Consider the following 16,468-nt stretch of genomic DNA (forward strand, 5'->3'; position numbering starts at 1 on the left):
AGCTTGAGCATTCAAAACTCTGCTACTAAATTTGTAATGAAAGAAATGTGCTGTAACAGTAGGCTATATGGTGAATATAACAGATTAAATATGACAGTTGATATTTGTGAAAATGGGGTTATAATTGCAGGACACCTGCAGCTATTTTCCAACCAAAACAACAGAAATTAAACATGCATAAAGTGTGTGCGTGTGTGTCACATTTTCTGGTGGCGCGTTTCTTTTGTCCTCCTGGAGTCCTGTATTGGGTTTTTTCCCTATCTTTTTGTCAGGTCATACGTCTATGCAAGCAACAAGTGGCTATTGTGGATACACTTTACTGGATCTCTAAATGATACATCCCGGGGAGGAAAGAAAAAGAACATGAATCTTTTTTTCCTAAGAATTAAGAGTTACTAAAAAAACATGACTGATGGCCCAGCATATTTATAATACTCAGAATTAGAGGAAACCACATGAAAAGGAACCAGCAGTCCCCTCAGTCTTGCCTGCCTTGCCCCCAACTATCTAGTAGGATCTCTGAGATGGAAACATGAAGAATGTGGCACACTGCCAGTTATACATGATTAAAAATGTATGTAGAGGGGGTGGGGTAGAGAAGTTGCTGGAAGTGGGGATTAAATTGATTATTGGCAATGGCTAATAATTAACGAAGTGCTTCAGTTACATTAATTTGTCTTTTCATTCATTCAACAAACATAGATAAGTACCTTATGGTGCCTACACTGAATCCTGAGACACAATAAAGAGAAAGAGCAACCATGAAAGTCAGGGAAAGGGATGAAATATTAAGAAGCAAATCTTGGCCCATCCTGTCACATGCACCAGGGAAGTTAAGTCAGATAAAGACAGAAAAGCTGCTATTGAATTTGTCAATCAAAGGTCATTAGTGACCTTGGCAAAAATAGTTTTAGTGGAGTGTGAGGGACAGAAACCAGATTACAGTGTGTTACACAAGTAAGAGGCAGAACATGGAGAAAGTGTGTGTAGACTGTTTTTTTCAGAAGTCTGACCGTGAAAGGCTAGAGAAAGGGTAAGAGGGAAAGAGAGAGAGAGAAAATGTATAAAAAGCCAGTTTTCTAGTTGCATATGCCCAGTCGTGGTCACAGCCATTGCACACAGAGAATCCTGGCACGTTAACATGCACGTGTGCATCTCAGTTACACTTTTTTTTTTTTGCTATCAGAAGTTGAAATTCTCTTCTGAATTAAAATTCTCATTTCATATGCTAATTAGCCTTCATTTTACAAAGGATTGTATTAAAGCTTTGGATACACATTCAACTCTATTACATATTATCAATGAGTTGCCATTAACTTGATCAATAATCTGCATTTTTCTGTATGAAAATGTTCACAATTTACTATCTCATTCTAACTGGGTTACAGTGAACCATATATAATTGCCACACTTGTGGGTCAAAAATCACTGAATATTGGCAGTTTCATGTGGATCAACCTAACAGTAGATTGGTGACCACAGAGACCATAGCATTTCAATATCATTTTGAATAGACATAAGGTGAGAAAAAAGAAACAAAGAGGAAAGCTGGGACAAAGAGTGAGTGAGCAATAAAAAAAAAAAAAAAAGTAATCTTTTTGTCTGGGTTAGGTGTGTGTTCCCAAGGGAAATAATTTTGGGGCATGTAGCTTGATAGTAATAATAGCACTTTTAAGGAGTACGGATGGCTCAGGGGATCAATTGGGATTTAGGGAGTGGGGATTTTACCTGCAAGCTGTCCAATTTAGTCAGACTAACTTGCAATTTTACACAGTTAAACATCTTAACGGATCTGAGACCAACAGACCAAAGTAAAACACTCTTACAATTGGATGTCTGGGTAACTCTTGGCAAGTCTTTTATCCTCATTGTAATGTGATTGCTCCATCTTGAAGATGAAGGTATGGGTTACTTGCTCAGTCTCAATCTCATGTTAGAAGTCCAGAATTCTAAGTCAGAGTTAAGACAGTCCTGGTACAGTCAGCAAGGGGAAGTAATTTTTTCCAAACTGTTTGCACTAAAAATAAACTTAAGATAGTCTCAGGGGACAGCTATCCAGTCCCCTTCACGGACAGTATAGTCACTGTGGTGGGAGGTTGAGATGGACTAGGAAAAACAACTAAAACCTAAAGAAAGACAAACACCCTAATGAGGGCACCAGTGGTGAGTTGATGGGAAGTGAGCTACCACTGGGAATGTATTACCTGAGTTTTCTCCAGAGAAGGGTCATTGGACAAATCTTCAAGGAGAAATTTCCACAGCAGTTCACTATTTGGGCTCTAGCTAAGTTCTTGGAATGTCCTTTGTCAGCTGTCAGAGTCACATACTCATGAACAAAGAGAAAAAGACTCACTAACATTAAACTAAAGAACAAAGAACACCAGATCCTGGTTCCTTCTGTGCTAACAGAGAAAACATGAAACTGTTTAAACCAACGTACCAGGGGTCCATGTCACCCTTGATACCTTCATGGTTGGTCTCAAGTTTCTCACCACTGTGAGGCCAGGGCTAGGCAATCCATCAGAATAACTCACTGCTCCTTGCAGGGCACCATACTCGGCATGGGAAGTCTTGAGTCATAGGCCTTGGTTATACAGCATCTTAAAGAAATATCCTAGTTCTCCATCAAACTATAAAATTCCTCCTTCTACACAAGGAAGGTGTATGGAATTCTCTACCATATCTGGATTTTTATTTTACTGAGTTATAGGCAGAGCTCTTTCCTCTATTATATTAGATTTATATTATTATAAAATTGGTCATGGAACTTAAGAAGGTCTCAAAAGCCAGGTCTGGATGGGGTTCTCTCTTTCAGTTTATAAGATGTATTTTGTAACACTTGGCATAGTTGCTTTTAATATTATAATATAATACCTATAATGTATGTGATGAAATACATAACCTGCCTCCCTAAAGGTAAGATATTTCCTAAATCCTAAAGTTAAATAATCTAAACCACAGGGCCAGACATGAAATTACAGCCAGAAATTCATACCAAGTGTCTAACCTCCCTGATGTTACTCCTGGGAGCTAAATGCCAACTGTGTTTGGAAAGAAGTAATTTGACCCATTGTGTTGCTTGAGGAGGAGTTCTTCTGCCACACATGGAAAAAGTTGTGGCTAATTATATGATTGTTTCAAGTTATTTGTTCCTCCTTAAAAGAAGCGTATACTTCCCCTTTCCCACTGACATCAAGCTTGACCATGTGACTTGCTTTGGCCAATGAAATGTGAGCAAACATGCAGAAGCTTTGAGAGCCATCATGTGGTTCCACCTTGCTCTTCTTCCTCAACCTGGAGAACTGAATGACCTAAAATATGGACTCCTCCTTCAGCTTCAATTCCAGAATGAATATATGTGGTACAGAGCTGTAACTGGCCTATAGCCAACACATAACAAGAGAGAGAAATAAATCCTGGTTGTTGTAAGCCACTGAGAAATGGGAATTATTTGTTACCTGCAAATAACATAGAAAAAGCTGACCAATATAAAGGTAAAACAAATCCATCAGCTACAGGAAGCGGCTCTGCTCCCTGAAACCCACACATAACCAATCTAGCTGTATCTCCGCACAAATAAGGACGGGGATAATGAGGGAGAGGAATGAAGAAGGAAGTTAAGGAAAGAAATCCCAGGGAACTATTGGTGGTGTTCTAGAAGAAGTGGTTATGTTCTGTCAGCTGCATCTTAGGACATTTATTTACTTCCAGGTTTTATCTCCTCTCCTCTCAGTTGGAACTCCCAGGAATATATTACTGTGAGAACATCGCTTTGCCAACGACCAACCATATATGACTCCAGGAAACCAACGTGTTCTATATTCACCTCAAACGTGTTCTTAATATCCTCCAGTGATTATACTGTACTACATTTTTGTAGTCCAATAATTCTTCCTCCATAGACAACTGTTTTACACCTACTCCTCTCTCTTCAAACCTCTAAACACTTTTATCATCCTCTCTCCTTCCTAGTTTACTGAGAGAATGACAGCACTCAAGAGAATTTCACTCAGCTTCCACCACCACATCTGCTTCCCTACCTGCATCTGTGTCCATCTACTCAACCTTCCCTCCTAGCCATACTCCTAGTCAAGACCAAACCTTCACTTGCCACTAGAGCCTATCCCATTCACTCACTAAAAGACATCGATCCAGCAATTTTCTCTTCTCTCTTCTGTATTACCAATTTTTCTTTCTATTGGATCACTCTCTTCAACATTGAAGCATTGAAAAGACGTTATTTTCTCATATCTTCTTTAAAAACTCTTTATTACAATTCTCCTCTAGCTATTCCCCTTTCGTTTTAGAGCAAAACTCTTTGAAAGAGTGTCTATACCCTCTGTCTCCAATTTCTCTCCTCTTATTCTCTCTTGAACCTACTCCAATCCAAGATTTTACCTACAACTCTGCAGACATGGCTCTTATCAAGGTCCTAAAGACCTCTACTTTGGTAAGCCAGTGATCATTTCTCAGTCCTCATCTTACTCAGGCAATCATTAGCATTGGACACAATCACTGTCTGCTCTTTGAAACACTGTTTCTTCATTGGGCTTCCAAGACTCTCTGCTTGGCTGGTTTTATCCCTACTTCTCTGGTCACTCTTCTTTGTTTACCCTTGATGTTTCTCCTCATCTCTCCATCAGAGTCCCCAGGCTTGGTCCTTGGACCCTGTCTGTTTTCTATCTGTGCTTACTCTAGTGAGAAACTGATCCAATCTCATGGATCTAAGCACTTATACTTCCAACCTATCTCTGTCCCCTGAAATCCACACTCATGTATCCATGACACATGTCATAACTACTAGGGAACTAAGAGTTGCCATGTTTAAAACTCCTAATAGCCCCACCACCACCATCTAAACTGTTCCTCTCACAATCTTTCCCATCTCAGTAATTGGCAACTCAGTTCAAGTCAAAGCTCCTTGAACTTTCCTTGACTCCTATTTTCTCATAACCCACATCCTAACCATCCAGTAAATCCTGTTCATTCTACCTTCAAAATATATCCAGAATCCCACCACTTCCCACAGCTTCTACTACCACCATTCTAGTCTGAGCCACCATCATTTCTTGCCTGGATTAGTGCAGTAGCCTCTTAACTGTTTCTCCTTTTTCTGTCTTGATATTTTTCTTACTCTGTTCTTTACATAGCAATAAAGGTATTTCATTTAAACATGCCAGATGGCACTTTCTACTCAACATCTTCCCAGAGTCTTTCTCCTGACCTCCCCTCTCACTTCCCTCTTTTTCATTTAACTCCATTCCAGCTGTATCGGCGTCCTTGCTATTCTTTGAACATATCAGGCATGTTTCCATCTCAGCACCTCTGCACTTGCTGTTCCCTCTGCCTGGAATGCTCTTCTAGTACTTTCACTGTGACTGTGAAATAGGAAGCTCATCTGCTGACTTCCTTCAGAACTTTACTGGGTGAGATCTCACCTGGCCACCCTATTTGATGCTGCAAACCCCATCCAGAGTGGTCAACCCTGGTTCTCCACTTATTCTTCTTCTAAGCACTTATGATTATCTAAGAGACCTAATATTTTACTTACTTAATTTGTTTATTGCCTGTATCCCCCAACGGAGAACATAAGCTCCACGAGAACAAGGATTTTTTAACTACTGTACTCTAAATACCTAGGATAGGGCCTGGCACATAGGAGGCTCAAAAAACATTTGCTGAAAGAATAAATAAAATATTTTTTTCAAATTACCTTCTTAATGGCTGGGTTCAATATTATTTTTTTTGTCCTGACTTCCCTCCTTGTCTGCTGATTTGTTTTTTGGTATTTAGGGCCATTCTACTACTTGTAATTTTCCAGGTCAAAATTCCACATATCCTGTCTTTTCTTTGTTTCTTTTCTTTTTCTAAACCTATCTTCCAGTCTGCAACTTCACTTCCTTGATAGATGGGTGTATTTATGTGTATTTAGTGTTTTATCCCCTTTTCTTAGAGTGATAAGAGAATGTCAAAGTTGAGATGAATTTTAGAGTTCACCTCGTTCCACCTTCTCATTTGACACAAATGGAAGCCTTGGTATGGAAGAGGGAAGAAACCTTCAAGATTACACACCTAGTTCCTAGTTAATAGCATAGCAGGGCCACCCACTTTCCTCCTACAATACCAACCACCTCATCTTCCTTCTGGTTTCTGTAAGTAAAACCAGCTTCTGTTAACTCTTCTGCCTCTTTTATTTTGTCTCTCCTCTTAGTTATATCACTTTGATATCATCATAAACCTTCTTTTATCTCATTTTGCAAGAATATTTGTATAAAATTAACAGGGAAGATTTCCATAGAATTTAAACAAAACCCCTACAGACTCTACTAAAGTTTTCATTAGACTCTTTTAAGATGTATTATGTATAAATATGTAAAAGATGTGTTAGAGTTTAAACTGCAGAACACAAATGTTTCAGAAAACATGATTAAGATGTTAATAATAGCATCTACCTCAAAGGGGCATTACAAAGATTCAATGGAAAAATGTACATTGTCTGGCACATGGGGAAGACAGAAAAAACATACACTATGGCATGGAATTATGCGTTTAAAGTGTGAGTGTTGTGTGTGTACCAGAGTTCCTTTGTGGCCCTGTTCTACACAATATCAAAAAAAAATTTGGTGAATTTGTAAGGGTCCAATTAGTTATAATAATTTATTATCCTACTTCCTAGAGTACTTTTTTGCATACTGATTTCTTTTTCTAAACAGACACGACATCTCTTTAAGTTAGTGAATGCCAACAGTTATCATCTCCATTTTGTCTGATGGAAACTGAAACTGAAACTCAGCTCAAACATAGCTAAGTAATGGAAGAGATGGAAGCCGAACCTTGAACACCTAATTCCTAATCCTGAGTTAGTCCATTGAGTCAGTCTGCACTATGAGTAAATAATTTAAAATAAAAAAACTAAACATTATTTTTCTGTACTACTAAAAATGTGGACATTTCTCTCATGGAGAGATTGACTCTATATTTCATGCCCTTGAATCTGTGACTGTTTGGCCAATAGAATACAGATGTGAAGCTGGGCCGAATTTCAAGCCTAGACCTTAAGAAACTGGCAACTCTCACTCCCTGTCTCTGGGAACCCTGGGTCAGTATGTAAGAAGTCCTACTGCCCTGAAGCCACAATACTAGAAAAACAATGCAGTCAACACTCCAGCCAACAGTCCATGCTGAGCCCCACCTTCCAGACAAAACTGCTATGGTGATAGTCCTGTGAATGAAGCCATCCTGATCCCTCCAGACAAGCCCATTCACCTGCTGAAGACCACTGAGCAACCTCACCCAATTCAGCATGGAGCTGAAATATCACTGAACTGAGCCACGCCTGAATTCCTGTGCAATAAAGTCCTGATATAATAAAAATGGTCGTTATGTTTAGCTACTGAGTCTTGGGGTAATCTATTATGCAGCAACAGATAATGAACAGAATTTGATATCTGCTGCCATAACAATAACCGAAGCCTTGTAACAGTGGTTTGGGAACCAGATGATGGGCAGAACTGGAACGACCTTGAGGACACTGTTAGTGAAAGCTCGGAGGACTGGAAGGAGACTGCTGGTGAATACTTAGAAGATAGTACAGTGATTACTATTGGAAGCTAGAGAAAAAGTTGACCCTAGCAGAAAGTCTGGCAATGCTGTTACCTGTGGCAAATGTACACAATAGAAAATAGACCTAATGAACTGAACTGGCTTGGATTTGGATTTCCAGAAGAAATGCCAACTGATTCATTTTAGCCATGTGATATGATATGGATAGAGAAAGGTAAGGTTAAACAAATAAGAACTGGGCTTCCCTGGTGGAGCAGTGGTTGAGAGTCCGCCTGCCGATGCAGGGGACACGGGTTCGTGCCCCGGTACGGGAGGATCCCACATGCCGCGAGGTGGCTGGGCTAGTGAGCCATGGCCGCTGAGCCTGCGCGTCCGGAGCCTGTGCTCCACGGCGGGAGAGGCCACAGCAGTGAGAGGCCCACGTACTGCAAAAAAAAAAAATTTTTTTTAAATAATAAGAGCTATTTAATTATTACAGTTAAATAATTACTTATATTATTTTATGGTATTACTGCATAATTCCTAGGGAGCAGGACTGAGACTTAATCAGTCCAATGCCAGTGTGTGGCCAGTAAGATTTAAGAAGTGTTATAGACTAGGGACTGCTCTGTGCTTTCCATTGTCTCCATTCTTGAATAGGAATGCCTATTGCCTGTGTCTGACCTCTGTCTCAATATTGCATGCTGGGGGAAATAACCTGTTCCTTTACTTCACAGGTTTTCAGACTGAGAGGACCCATACTCCTAGAAACAGACCTGAAGAATCTTATGCCTGTACCTGATTTGGATGACAAGATCCTGGATCTTAAGCCTGGTCTTGATGGTGCCTGGATCCTGATATTGTCATAAGATGAGAAGTTTGGGGTCCTTCCGAGAGAGTGAAGGTATTTTTGTATTGGGAAGGAATATGAAAAATCAGTGATCAAAGAATATACTGTGACAGATTAAACATTGCCACAAATTCTCTGATATCTCTTCCATGGAGAGCTAGAGTGTATATTCCCTCCCCTTGGATCTGGGTGAGTTCTGTGATTTGCTTTGATCAACAGAATATGGTAGAAGTGATGCTGTGCCAGTTGCTGTATCCAGGCTGAATCTACTGACAACCTCCACTTACATTCTCATGGAACACTGTCTCTGGGAGCCCTGAGCCCTCAACTACCCTGATGCCATGTTGGAGAGACTCATGTGTAAGCATTCTAGTTGACAGTCCCAGCCAAGATCAGGCTTCCAGCCTAGACACTAAATTTGTGAATGAAGCCATCTTAGAATCTCCAAACCAGCTCATCTGCCAGCTGAGTATCCCAAGTGATCTCAGTTGACTCCAAGTGGAACAGAGGGAACACCCAGCAGACCCCTATTCAAACTATTAACCAAAAATATAGTGAAATATAATAACATAGTGTTCTGAGCCACTGCGTTTGGGGGTAATTTGTTACATAGCAAGAGATAACCAGAACACTAACTATTCATACAATAAGTAAATACATGGAGGCATATTTTTCACAATAGATTACATGCCCTAAAGTGGTGATGAGTTGACTTTTTGTAAAGGTAACTACATTTCAAATGTGATAAGGATGATTTGTATTTTTCTTATCCATAAAGCATGCAGATAACAGTCACTATCTCACTTAGTTCACAGGAATGTTGAGAGAAGCAAATGAGATAATATATATCTCATCTGCAAAGCCTTTCCCACTATGTAAATGTAGGACATTATTATTACTTTTTAAGGGCATATTTGAATAAAGTGAAGGGTTCCTTTGCAATTCAAATAATCATCCAGTTTTTATCAATTTTGTAAGTTCAGCTCATCACAGGCCTGATTTTTCTATATACCCAGGTATTTATAGGCATGTAAAATTGCTGTTCTATAAATGTAGACTTTATTCAGTACTGCATTAAAGCCATGCTTGCTCATAAAAATGTAAAGATATATTTTAGTACAATGTTGACCTGTAGCAGACATATTTTAACTCAGATAAGTAAAGCACAACTGGTATTAGTTCATTCAATCAAACGTACAACTTTTGGGAGAGGTGGGAGATGCAGGTAATAAGTAGCTTGAGATAGAAGTTCTACTCCTAGGTTGTGGTTCTGCCTCATCTTGGCACTTAATGAGGGGCAAGGTGTGCATGAAGGAGAGAGAGAAAGGAGCATTCAAATACTTTCTTCCATGACAAAGAACAAAGTGTTCTGAAGGCCTAGAAGTAGACCCATGCATTGCTTCTGTTAGGAAAGCTGAGACTGTGAGAAATTTGTCAAATTTTGGGTTACTGAACTCAGATATAGTAAGTGATATTTCATGCTTTTAATGACAGTTTTTCCCCCTCAGAAAGCTAAAATATATATAAACGGTCTTTAAAAGGTCATTCCTTAGATTTAGTATCAAAAAAAAGAGCTAAAAGCGTGTAAACACATACTACACACACACAATTGTCCATTAGTTTCACTAGCAGCATCTGCTTTTACACCCTAAAACCTTTCATTTGAATGAACAATACGCAATGAATGGCCCAATCCCTCAGCTATCGCAGCACATGACATTCCACTATCAACCCCTCATTAGTGCTGGGCCCCTTTCCACAGAGCAGTCAGAATGCCATAAGACTGAGCACTTCTTCTTAAGCATGCTAGCCAAGCACATCACAAATGCCTGGTAAGGTGCTCTTCAGATATTGGTGCATCTTCCCTTTCAACCTATGACGTTTCAGAGATTTCTGGAGCAGTAGAACTTGAGAGGGTCTGCTCCCTGTTAAAGGAAAGACCAACTTGGGCAGAAGGAACATTGAAAACATAACCAACCTTTGTTTCCATTGCCCTTCAGCAAACACCTTTACTGCAGTAGCACCTTAGATTCAGGGCAAGTACTAAAATGACAAACAAACAAAAAAAAACCTTTCATACAATCTTCCACCACATGGCCAAGACAAGACCCAGCATTCACTCTCACTTAGCATGTTAGACTGACTAGTGTGTAAAATGCAGAAGAAGTATCGAGACTTACTTACTGGGTACCCTCACAACAACCTTATAGACTAGATTATCATTCTCATTTTACAAATGAGGAAACCAAGGAACAGAAAGATTAGGGAGCTCATCCAACATCACATGGCTGTCATTTATTGAAAGGAAAGGAACTGGATTAAAACCAGAGTCTGATTCCTTAACCCTGTGCTTGACCACTGATTATACTGGCTTCTGAGTGAGGATGGGGGCAATAATGATAGCTATCATTTGTTGAAAGATGATATAGTAGAGTCACGAAACCTGGGGCTTTTAAGACAGGCAGAACTCCAAGCTCAACCTCTTAACACTTCCATGGCCCCAGGCAGGTGAGTGAACATCTTTAAGATGGACATAATTACAATATACTCATAGGGTTAGTGTGAGTTTTAATAATCTATTCAGTAACTGGAATTTAATAAGCACTCAATAAATGAGAGGCTAATTATTATTAGTTCCTATGTACCAAGCACCATTCATATATTATGAACAACCTAACAGCAGCCATGAAAGGAAGGTATTTTATCTATTTTATAGACCCAGAAACTGAGCCTCAGATTGCCCAGAATCACATAATTGAGTCAGGATTTGATCCTAAGCCTATATGACTACAAAAGCTTTGCTAGTTACATACTGTTCCTCAACTTCTCTCAGTGCACCAGCCTAGACTGAGATCACCCTGCACCAAATATGACATCTTGAATAATCAGTTAATTTTGTAGCTACTAATGTGGTGAAACTGCATTGTTCAGTTAACCCATTGCTTTTCAAATTCTATTTTTACTCTAATGTGCAGGGGAGGAAGGTATCTAACATATTTAATTTATCTCTCCTGCGGAAAATACTGAACTTATAAACAGCAGCACTTTATAAAAATATTCAAAGTTAGCTTAATTTAGAGAAAACGAGTCTGGACTAAGGATCAGGACACTTGGATTTTGTTTTGCTTTACTTTTCAGAACTCTCCACTGACAAGCTGTGTGCACTTAGACATGTAACCTCAGGACCTCTACATTCTCCCCATGAAATGAGACATGAGAGACGAGCTCAGAGGGTTCCTTTTAATTCTAAGGTGCTACTAGTTAGTACCTCTTACACACATGTACATATACACATGTAGCAGTCACGAGCCTCTAAACCAGTTGCTCTTCTCAGTAGGGATCCAGCAACGTTACTATTGATGAAAAAGCTGTTTCAAAACTCAGGTTTTAGGACCCTTGAGATTCTGATTCAGTTGATCTTATTGAAGCTTGAGATCAAATTTGTATTTTCTTCTTTTAACACTGCTCAGCTTTCTCAGGTGAGCTATCAGGCTCCAGAATCACTGCTTCAGACTCCTTTGCAGGGTCGGCAAAATCACCATGCCCTGAGAACACAAGGATGAACAAAGCCTGCACCAAGGCCTCCGCCCACAAGAGCAAGTTCACTGGTGAGGTAGAGCTGTAATGCACCAAATTTGATGTTGTTGGCCATGTATTATCCCATGGTGGATAGATGGGGGAAGAAACCTTTACAAATTACTTTCCTGTAGAAAAAAATGTCATACTGCTATTAGGGCATCATTTTAAAACTGAAGTAAAGGTCTAGAAAACAATAAAATTGGCCCATGTAGCTGTGGTGTCACATTCAACTTGAGAATCACCCAAAATCAAGAAAAAGTATGATCAATGAGGCCCAATGATATGGTCAGTACATGAGCACCAAACCTGTACCCCAGTACCTAGGTTTGCTGAGCTGGGATCATGACATGACACCCAAACAATTAATGAAATTGAACATGAATGGGCAAAATAGATTGAAGAGATTCCAAAGACAAACACAGTGACACCCAATATCAAGAAATGAGTTATAGCTATTTACTATTGTCAAGACCAGCTGAAGTCATGCTGGAAAGGATGCCACCAGCCCGAAAAAAATGGGTCTTTTCTTCAAATATAAATACTACTCAGACCATCATAGTAAATAAAAATATTTACCCAAGGACTAGTGACACTGTATGTAAAAGGCTGAAGATCATGTAGGCACATATCCATTGTCACTATTTCTAAAACTCAAGGATCATGCAAGCCAGAAGGTAAATGCACACAGATCTCTCACCAATTTGAAGAGGTATTTTGTGTGTGGTCTTAAGTAATTCTTGTTCGAGTGTTCAAAATAGAGCTAATAACACTGCCTAAGAGTGTTTGACAATTATTTAATTACAACCTGCAAAGCACACTAAACACCTTGGCAGAAAGAGATGTATGAAAAAATGGGTGAAATGGATAAGAGCAACATAGTCCTTAAAAATGAAACAGTGCACCTCAGATTGGGACTTGAACCCACGCGGCAGGGACTCGACCCTGGCCAAAACTCAGACTAGGACACGAACCCACATGGCTGGGACTCGAACCCGGCCAAAACCCTGATTGAGACTTGAACCCACACGGCCGGGACTTGAACCCGGCCAAAACCCAGTCTTCCAACTGAGATCACGCACCTTGTTTCAGGATTTAATGAAGCTCAGGTTCTTGATGTCTCAGCGCAGAAAGAATTCAATGAGAGACAAAGTGATACATAAGAAGTGGATTTATTTAGACAGAAACACACTCCACAGACAGAGTGTGGGCCATCTCAGAAGGTGTGAAAGGCACCAGGGTATGGGATTGTCAGTTTTTGAAGGGGTGGGTAATTTCATTTGCTAATGAGTGGGAGGAGTATTCCAGCTATTTCAGGAAGGGGCAGGGATTTCCAGGAATTGGGCCACCGCCCACTTTTTGATCCTTATGGTTGGCCTTGGAACTGTCATGGCGCCTGTGGGTGTGTCATTTAGCTTGCTGATGTGTTACAGTGAGTGCACACTGAGGCTCAGGGTCTAGGGGAAGTTGACTTGTCCGCCATCTTGGACCACTTGGTTCTAATCAATTTATGTCATGTCCTCAGGCTATGTTATTCTTTCAAAGGTTGGGCACTTCTCCCTTCCCTCCTGTTTCAAAAACACCCTGACACCTTCCACTATAAGCTTAGAAATCACAGGAACCAGGCCATGTCTGTCTTCTAGATCTTCTAATCTCAATATCTCATCAGGTATTTATGAATGAAATCTTTCATTCATAATCAATGAAGGAAATTGTTCATTCATAATCAATGAAGGAAATTCTTCATTGATAAACTGTGAGTCCTGTGTAGATGGCCTCAATGCTCTGCCCAGAAGGATATACAAAAACATAGGGATCTGTGGCCTAATACAAAAATATATTTGGTCTTTGCCCCAGTTCCTGGCACAGAGCTCCTAAAACCCTTGGTATTTCCTGAGTGATAGTAGTGTCTTTTGTTATTCCTGAGTTTATGCTAGTGATATGAATTAGGCTGGGGTCCCTAGATAATCTCAGGATGGGGCTGGTCACCAGAAAGACCAAGTGATTAGAGTGTTGGAACTTTCAGCCCCACCCACTAACCTCCAGGAAGGGGAGAGGGAGGGCTGGAGACTGAGCTCTATAAAAACTCCTGAACAATGAAAATCAGAAAGCTTCCAAGCTGGTCAACACCTCTAGGTGCTGGCAGAGTGATGTGTCTGGGAAGGCATGGAAGCTCCATTCTCGCTCTTCCTCCCCTCCCCAATACCTTGACCTATGCCTCTCTTCCATGTAGTAAGTAAAAGACTTTCCAAAGTTCTGTGAGCAAATTATCAAACCTGAGGAATGGCTCATGGGAATTTCCGATTTAGAGCCAGTCAGTCAGAAGTACAGGTAGCCCAGGACTTGTGATTAGCATCTGAAGTGGGACCAGTCTTGTGGGACTGAACCCTTTAACTTGTGGGATCTGAGGCTAACTCTAGGTAGGTAGCGTCAGAATTGAATTGAACTGTTGGATACCCAGTTGTGTCTGAGAAATGGAGAAATGGTGTTCGAAAAGACACCACATATTTGGTGTCAGGAGGAAAGAAACCTTCAGGATCAAAGGGTGCAGCCAAGTTCATGGAAGCTGAACTATAAGTTGTAGGTGTCTTTGCTGACTTCACTCTCCTCTACCCCCCTGAAGGTCCATTTCATTATGCCTACCGGGATGTGTTTGGAAATCCTTGATATTGGGAAGAAAAACTGACCTATTTCCTCATACCAGAGCTTTCCTGGACTGATGTCCCCAAAGGTTACATTTCTAGACTAAAAGACAATTGACCAGGAACTTCATGACAAGCAAGAAATCTTAAAATGAGATGCTGTTTGGGTTATAATTTTGCTAATATCTCTGCTATTTTAAAATTTTTATTTGGTAGAAATAAAGCCTGTTTTAATGTGAAATGTCAACCTAAGTCCAAACTATTTCACAAGTGGCTTCTTACTAAAACTCTGTAAAAGTGAAAAAAAAAAAAACAGTCCAGAACACAGGAGCAGCCAGGTAACCCACAGGCTCAAGTCCTCTCCTAAGTGAGGTGACAGAAACAGCTTGTATTTTTGTTTTATATTTCTTTTAAGTCATAAGCAATATGTTTTCTAAATCAATCACTCCTATCTTCCTACCCTATCCTATCCTCCTATCTTCATTCCTTTCTCTAAGCTTCAGAGCTCTCTTTCTCTATCCACTTCTTCACAACCCTAAATAACTTCAGGCTTGTCTCAACTGCTTATAGTAAAGTATATAATGTTCTAGAAAGTGTGCTAGTTGGGGATCAAGAGACCTGAGTCTTAGGTCTATTATTGCCTAATACTGCCACTAACTAGTTTGGGGATTTAGAGTTAACATTTAAATTCTCTGAGACTTTAGTGGTTTCATTATTATTTTTTTAAGTTTTTGAATTTTTTTGAATTTTTGAATTTTATTTATTTTTTTATACAGCATGTTCTTATTAGTTATCCATTTTATACATATTAGTGTATATATGTCATTAGTGTATATATGTCAATCTCAATCTCCCAATTCATCACACAACCAGTGGTTTCATTATTATAGTAATGCATTTGGACTAGACAATTGAAGATCTAAGATTCCCTAACAACATTTTCTATAATGTTAGCAACACTGACTAGTTCCTGAAATTAAGCAAAGGTCTCAGAAAAAAATTTTTTTTCACAGTAAGAAGAAAATGGTTGATGCATCCTAATTTCATCATCTACAAAGTAAGAGGTCAATAGATTGTTTCATTCTTGGCATAACTGGAGAAATACAGGATTACACATGTTAGCTAAAACTTCAGGGAAACACAGGAAAACATTGGTTCCAATCTTAAGAGGAAAAAGAGCAAAGAAAATCTAGCCCATATACCAAATGAAAGAAGAGGCAGCAAAAAAAGCAGAGGGAGAGAGGAAAGCACAAAACAAGATGAAAAAGGTAAATAAAAGCAAAAATGTAGTTATGAAAATAAATATAAATAAATTAAAGTTCTTTATTAAAAGATTAAGACTAAAATTGGGTTAAGAAACAAAATCCAACTATATGCTGGATTAAAAAATATACATGTAAATTAAAAGTAAAAAGATAGGTAAAGATCTACCAGGTTTATGTAAATAAAAGATTAATAGCACAAAAAGTAGACAAAAGGAACTAGAAAAAACAAAGAATGTAAATTTAGAGTAAAAAAAGATAGACTTCACAACAAAGGTATAATAGGTAGGAGCCGTTTTGTACCTAGTAACTGGAATTAAAGTGTATAAATCACACAGCTCTCAGATATAGTGGGAGAAATAGGCAGATACACAACTGAAACCTTGAAACTTTTCCTTCTTTGATAAATCAGTAGGCCTAATATAAATTATATTTAACTAGTAATTTTTAAGTAATATGATTGTTATAGTTTAAAGTTTATGCCCTTCCATGAGTACATGACTTAAAAATATGTAGAATGTTTTTAGAAGTTAATCATGTAAAAGAACAAAAATTAAACTTTGACAAATTCTATAAAGGACAAGTATACAGTCTAC

Source organism: Delphinapterus leucas, chromosome 1 (genome assembly GCF_059928025.1).
Source record: "Delphinapterus leucas isolate spDelLeu-1000000601 "Yukka" chromosome 1, BTC_Dleu_Yukka2, whole genome shotgun sequence".
Classification (NCBI taxonomy): domain Eukaryota; kingdom Metazoa; phylum Chordata; class Mammalia; order Artiodactyla; family Monodontidae; genus Delphinapterus; species Delphinapterus leucas.